Source organism: Coenobita brevimanus, chromosome 28 (genome assembly GCF_032717465.1).
Source record: "Coenobita brevimanus isolate Jiangsu-jjx chromosome 28, ASM3271746v2, whole genome shotgun sequence".
In the NCBI taxonomy this organism is placed as follows: domain Eukaryota; kingdom Metazoa; phylum Arthropoda; class Malacostraca; order Decapoda; family Coenobitidae; genus Coenobita; species Coenobita brevimanus.
This window is the reverse complement of record NC_136981.1, coordinates 37,561,609-37,567,845: the sequence shown is the minus strand read 5'-3', so window position 1 is coordinate 37,567,845 and position 6,237 is coordinate 37,561,609. Positions and strand designations below refer to the sequence as shown.

The 6,237-nt window shown below is 49.5% G+C and overlaps 1 pseudogene; it reads right to left on the bottom strand.

Moving 5' to 3' along the window:
- Positions 1–3,598: 3,598 nt before the first annotated feature.
- On the bottom strand, positions 3,599–5,379 carry LOC145394781 (protein FAM200C-like; annotated as a pseudogene).
- Between the last annotated feature and the right edge of the window lie 858 nt (positions 5,380–6,237).

Below are 6,237 nucleotides of genomic sequence, written 5' to 3'. Positions count from 1 at the left end.
ACCATGGAGGTACACCTCACTGGGTGTACTACCATGGAGGTACACCTCACTGGGTGTACTTCCATGGAGGACAGTTCCAATGAGTGTGTCATATTTTCGGGAACACAGCCACACATACACACGCACACACACTCACATGCACACACTCACACGCACACGCACACACACACACACACACAGACACACATACACACACACATGCACACTCACATACATACACTCACACATTCACACACACACACACATACCTTCACGCAAACTTTCACCAAAGCATTTTGTCCTGCCCCGCCCTCAGGGCCTACGGGAGTCACAGATCACACCCACTGCCCGCGCAGTGCGTCTTTTGAGGGGTGGAGGCGGGGCTGGTGGCGTGGTGGGTGGCGTGGTGGGTGGCGTGGGGTGGGGTGGGGTTCCTTGCCGATGTTGTGGTGGGGTTCCTTGCCGATGTTGTGGTGGGGTTCCTTGCCGATGTTGTGGTAGGGTTCCTTGCCGATGTTGTGGTGGGGTTCCTTGCCGATGTTGTGGTGGGGTTCCTTGCCGATGTTGTGGTGGGGTTCCTTGCCGATGTTGTGGTGGGGTTCCTTGCCGATGTTGTGGTAGGGTTTCTTGCCGATGTTGTGGTAGGGTTCCTTGCCGATGTTGTGGTAGGGTTCCTTGCCGATGTTGTGGTGGGGTTCCTTGCCGATGTTGTGGTGGGGTTCCTTGCCGATGTTGTGGTAGGGTTCCTTGCCGATGTTGTGGTGGGGTTCCTTGCCGATGTTGTGGTGGGGTTCCTTGCCGATGTTGTGGTGGGGTTCCTTGCCGATGTTGTGGTGGGGTTCCTTGCCGATGTTGTGGTAGGGTTCCTTGCCGATGTTGTGGTGGGGTTCCTTGCCGATGTTGTGGTGGGGTTCCTTGCCGATGTTGTGGTGGGGTTCTTTGCCGATGTTGTGGTGGGGTTCCTTGCCGATGTTGTGGTAGGGTTCCTTGCCGATGTTGTGGTGGGGTTCCTTGCCGATGTTGTGGTGGGGTTCCTTGCCGATGTTGTGGTGGGGTTCCTTGCCGATGTTGTGGTGGGGTTCCTTGCCGATGTTGTGGTGGGGTTCCTTGCCGATGTTGTGGTGGGGTTCCTTGCCGATGTTGTGGTGGGGTTCTTGGCCGATGTTGTGGTGGGGGGTTTTGAATGTGGTGAGGTTGGCTGTGGTGGGGTGGGGGGTTTTGATTGTGGTGGGGTTGACTGTGGTGGGGTGGGGGTTTTTGACTCTGGTGGGGTTCACTGTGGTGGGGTGGGTTTTTTGACTGTGGTGGGGTTCACTGTGGTGGGGATGGCTGTGGTGGGGTGGGGGTTTTTGACTGTGGTGGGGATGGCTGTGGTGGGGTGGGGGGTTTTGACTGTTGTGGGGTTGGCTGTGGTGGGGTGGGGGGTTTTGACTGTGGTGGGGTTCACTGTGGTGGGGTGGGGGGTTTTGGCTGTGGTGGGGTTGGGTGTGCTTGGGTGGGGGTTTTTGGCTGTGGTGGGGTTCACTGTGGTGGGGTGGGGGGGTTTTGGCTGTGGTGGGGTTGGGTGTGCTTGGGTGGGGGGTTTTGGCTGTGGTGGGGTTCACTGTGGTGGGGTGGTGGGTTTTGGCTGTGGTGGGGTTGGGTGTGCTTGGGTGGGGGGTTTTGGCTGTGGTGGGGTTCACTGTGGTGGGGTGGGGGGTTTTGGCTGTGGTGGGGTTCACTGTGGTGGGGTGGGGGGTTTTGGTTCTGTTGAGGTACGTGTGGCGGGTTCCGGTTCAGGTGAGGGTCTCGCGTCAGGAGCTGTATTTTTCTTCTTCTTTCTTTTCCGTTTCCTCTTCTTCAGGGCTTGGGACTGTGCGGGGCTTTCCTGCTGGGCTGGGTCTTCCTCAGCAGGGGGTGAGGGCGTGGCGCCGTCAGCCCCGTCACCTTCCCTCTCGTCCCGTCCCCTTTCTTCCCTGGCCACACCCTCCTGTACCTGCATCTGTTCCTTGAGCCGTCCCAGGTCCCTCGTGAACTGTTCCATCATGCTATTCCCTTCCTCCACCTCACGTTGCAACTGCCTCACCAGGACCTGGGAGGCCTCAAGGTCCCGCGTCAGCACCTCTTGCTCCCGTACCTGCCGCCGCAGCCGATCGTTCTCAGCCTTCTCGTCAGCCAGCTCAAGCCGAAGCCGCGCCAATTCCACTCTCTGTGTTACTAGGCCCTTCCGCAGCTCCCACAGAGGGTCCGGGTTGGGGCAGGGAGGCTTCGTTCCTTCTTCCTGCACCTCCTCCAGATCCTCAAGAGCCTCCTAGGCGTGGTCCCGCTCCTGCACCTCCTCCAGATCCTCGACGCCCTCCTGAGTCTGTTCTCGCCCCTGCCCCTCCTCCAGATCCCCGACGCCCTCCTGAGAGTGGTCTCGCTCCTGCTCCTCCTCCAGATCCCCGACGCCCTCCTGAGAGTGGTCTCGCTCCTGCTCCTCCTCCACGCCCCCGATAACCCCCGTAGCCCCCTGCGCGTGGCCCTGCTGCAGCCCATCCGCGTCAGGAGGCTCGGCGCCGTCATCCGCGGGGGCGCCGCGCCTCCCACGAATCCTGCGCCAAAACTTCCTGAATCTTTTACCGATTTTGCACATGTTTTGTCGTGTTATAAGACGAACGAATGAACTGGTGGTGAACGACAGAACACCAGTGACCTACAAGGGTGATGCAGATGGAGGGAGGGAGGGAGGGAGAGAGAATGAACTGGTGGTGAACGACAGAACACCAGTGACCTACAAGGGTGATGCAGATGGAGGGAGGGAGGGAGAGAGAGAGAGAATGAACTGGTGGTGAACGACAGAACACCAGTGACCTACAAGGGTAATGCAGATGGAGGGAGGGAGGGAGAGAGAGAGAGAGAGAATGAACTGGTGGTGAACGACAGAACACCAGTGACCTACAAGGGTAATGCAGATGCAGGGAGGGAGAGAGAGAGAGAATGAACTGGTGGTGAACGACAGAACACCAGTGACCTACAAGGGTAATGCAGATGGATGGAGGGAGGGAGGGAGAGAGAATGAACTGGTGGTGAACGACAGAACACCAGTGACCTACAAGGGTGATGCAGATGGAGGGAGGGAGAGAGAGAGAATGAACTGGTGGTGACCGACAGAACACCAGTGACCTACAAGGGTGATGCAGATGGAGGGAGGGAGAGAGAGAGAGAGAGAGAGAGAGAGAGAGAGAGAGAGAGAGAGAGAGAGAGAGAGAGAGAGAGAGGGGGAGAGAGAGAGGGGGGGGGGAAGTCCTTCAACCCAGCTTTCAATATTGAGCTGTAACAAGAGATTAACATTATAATATGATGCTAGTCACGAGGAAGTGCTGTGCAAATGATGTAGACCAGTGGTTCTTAACCTTTTTCAGTGCCCGTACCCCTTGATATCTCAGAAAATTTTCTCGTACCCCCATCCAATATAAATACAATACAAACATATGAAAAGGATTAGTGATACAAACCTTGCTGAGAAATTAATAGATTTTTCAATTACTGAACAAAGGTACTTTTTTATTTCATATGAAGTGTTAATTAGTAGGATGCAATGAATGCACATTATAACAGTAATTATGAGTTACACTACATAGTGCTCAACAACACTTTTTCAGTGGCTCTTTTGTTGTTGTTTCTCATTAATGATGATGTTCAAACGAGGTTCTTTCTTTGAAAGTGCCAGACGCATATCATCACTTGCATCCATTCGGTTTCTGGCTTTTGTCTTGATGTGTAGGAGCGTTGAAAAACCTACCTCGCATAAGTATGTAGTTGCAAATGGCACGAGGACCTCCAGAGCTCTCCCTGCTAACTGTGGGAATGTTTGGAGTTGTGCACACCAAAACATATCCAGTTGCATTTTTTCAAACTCCATTCGGATTCTGTCATTGGTCTGCAACTCCACAAGATCATCTTTCATCATAACATTATCATCCATGGAATCAAGGTTGAAGAGAAATGGATCCCGTATCCATCTTTGTGCCACAGAACCTTCTTCAATGTGAAAATACCCTTGGAAGGACTGAATCAGTTCTTGCAAATGTTCTTTACCTCATTCACGATGGGCAGCTCTTCAGCAATAGCAGCCTCATCAAGAGAAGGGAAGTTTGCAAAGTTTCCACTTTCAATGCGCTTTATCCACAGTGGAGGCTTCTTGGTGAGGGCAGATAACTTTTCTCTGGCAGTTATCATATTCATCGCTGTTCCTTGCATAGAGACATTCAGTTCATTGAGGTGCGTGAATATATCTGCCAAATATGCCAGAGACAAAATGAACTCCCTCTTTTCAAAATGGTCAGCAATTTCACTGCCTTGATTTCTAAGAAACTGCATAATTTCTTCATGAAGTTCAAAGACACGTGTAAGTACCCTACCACGGGAAAGCCATCTCACTTCTGTGTGGTAAAGAAGAACACTGTGCTCAGCTCCAATTTCGTCACAAAAAGATGCAAAAAGACGGTGATTCACTGCCCGTCCTCTGATGAAATTTACAGCACGCACAACAACTGATAAAACAGTCTTCAATTTTTCTGGCAGTGTCTTTGTAGCAAGTGCATGACGATGCAACACACAGTGAGTGACAGTTACATGCGGAACCTCTTTTTTTCACCAGGGTAGCAAAGCCTGATTTATTTCCAAGCATGACAGGGGCTCCATCAGTGCAAATTGAACCACACATGTTGAGAGTCATTCCATGTTCCAAGAAGAACTCTTTCACAAGACTGAACACATCAATTGCTTTTGGAGTAGTTTTCAGAGGTTTGCAAAATAAGAATTCTTCTACCACTTCTTTCTCCTTCACATAGCCTACCGAACAAATGCCATCAACTGACTGCAAAAACTAACGTCAGTCGACTCATCCAGCTGAATACTCACTTTGACAGGACTAGCTTTCAGGTCTGTTATCACCTGCTGCAAGATATCTCGACTCATATCATTAATCCTTGAATGGATAATGTCATTTGACAGAGGTATCTGTTTAAGCTTCTTTTCAGCTTCTGTCCCTATCACTATTTTTGCCATTTCTAATGCACAAGGTTTGACAAGCTCCTCTGCAATAGTGTGAGCTTTTTTCTTCTTTGCACACAAAAGGGCAACTTCATAAGATGCTTGCAACAAAGGTTTCTCAACTGGCACAAAACCTAGCTTTGATAGGGTACCACTTCGATCAAATCGCTCCCGCTTGATCTTCAAGCTGTTTAAGTCATGTCCAGCATCTGTGCCTCCATGCCGATTGTTGAAGTGCTCATTGAGTCTTGATGGTTTGAGATTTGCATTTGCAAATACTGTGCTGCAGAGTATGCACTGTGGTCGTTGAGTTCCATCTGCCTCAGTCGTACAGGTAAAACCATAACGAATGTAGTCGTCTTTCCACTTACGTTTCTTGGACATAGTTACTATATCTTCATCACACCGATACCTGGAAAGATGCAGGCCTGGATGTAATAACCGATATAACATATAATGTTTTTTAGTGTGGTATAACTGTAATATTGTCAAGAATAGATGTATTGATAAAAGATATATAATATTGAAGGTACTGTTATGTGCATGAGGAGGAATATTCACCACAATACACAGCCCACCATATTCCTCCTCATGCACATAACAGTACCTTCAATAATATATATTTTTTATCAATACATCTATTTTTGACAATATTACAGTTATACCACACTAAAAAAACATTATATTGTGACAAATAAAATGATAACACAAAAAAATAATATTTCACAAATCACAAATGCCACACGCACCAGTAATTCACCTCAATACTATCAACCACTCGAGCACAAACAAAATGCAGACCCAATTCACACTGTTCACATCGACTCAACTACACACAGCATAGTGCACGTGCAACACGTTTCAAACTTACGTGAGCTATACTCGTTGGCTCCTCTCACTCTCAGTGCGAACCCAGAACACAAGTGACTGAACTGAAGCCAAGGATCAGAGCCAGGACCAACGCTAACACGAACCGTACGAGATATCAAGAAAACGTATATGAAACCATAGAAAACGGAAGAAAATTGTTTCCAGCACCAACTTTAAAAAAGTAACTGAGACAAATATAGTAACAGGAAAATTAGGAAAACATATGTTTTGCTTTCTCATGGTACAGTACCATTACACTGGCTATCATGTCTCGTACCCCCAGGTTTAAGGTTTCGTACCCCTTGGGGGTACAGGTACCCCAGGTTAAGAACCACTGATGTAGAGTCACCGTATTGTCTTCAGCCACCGAGC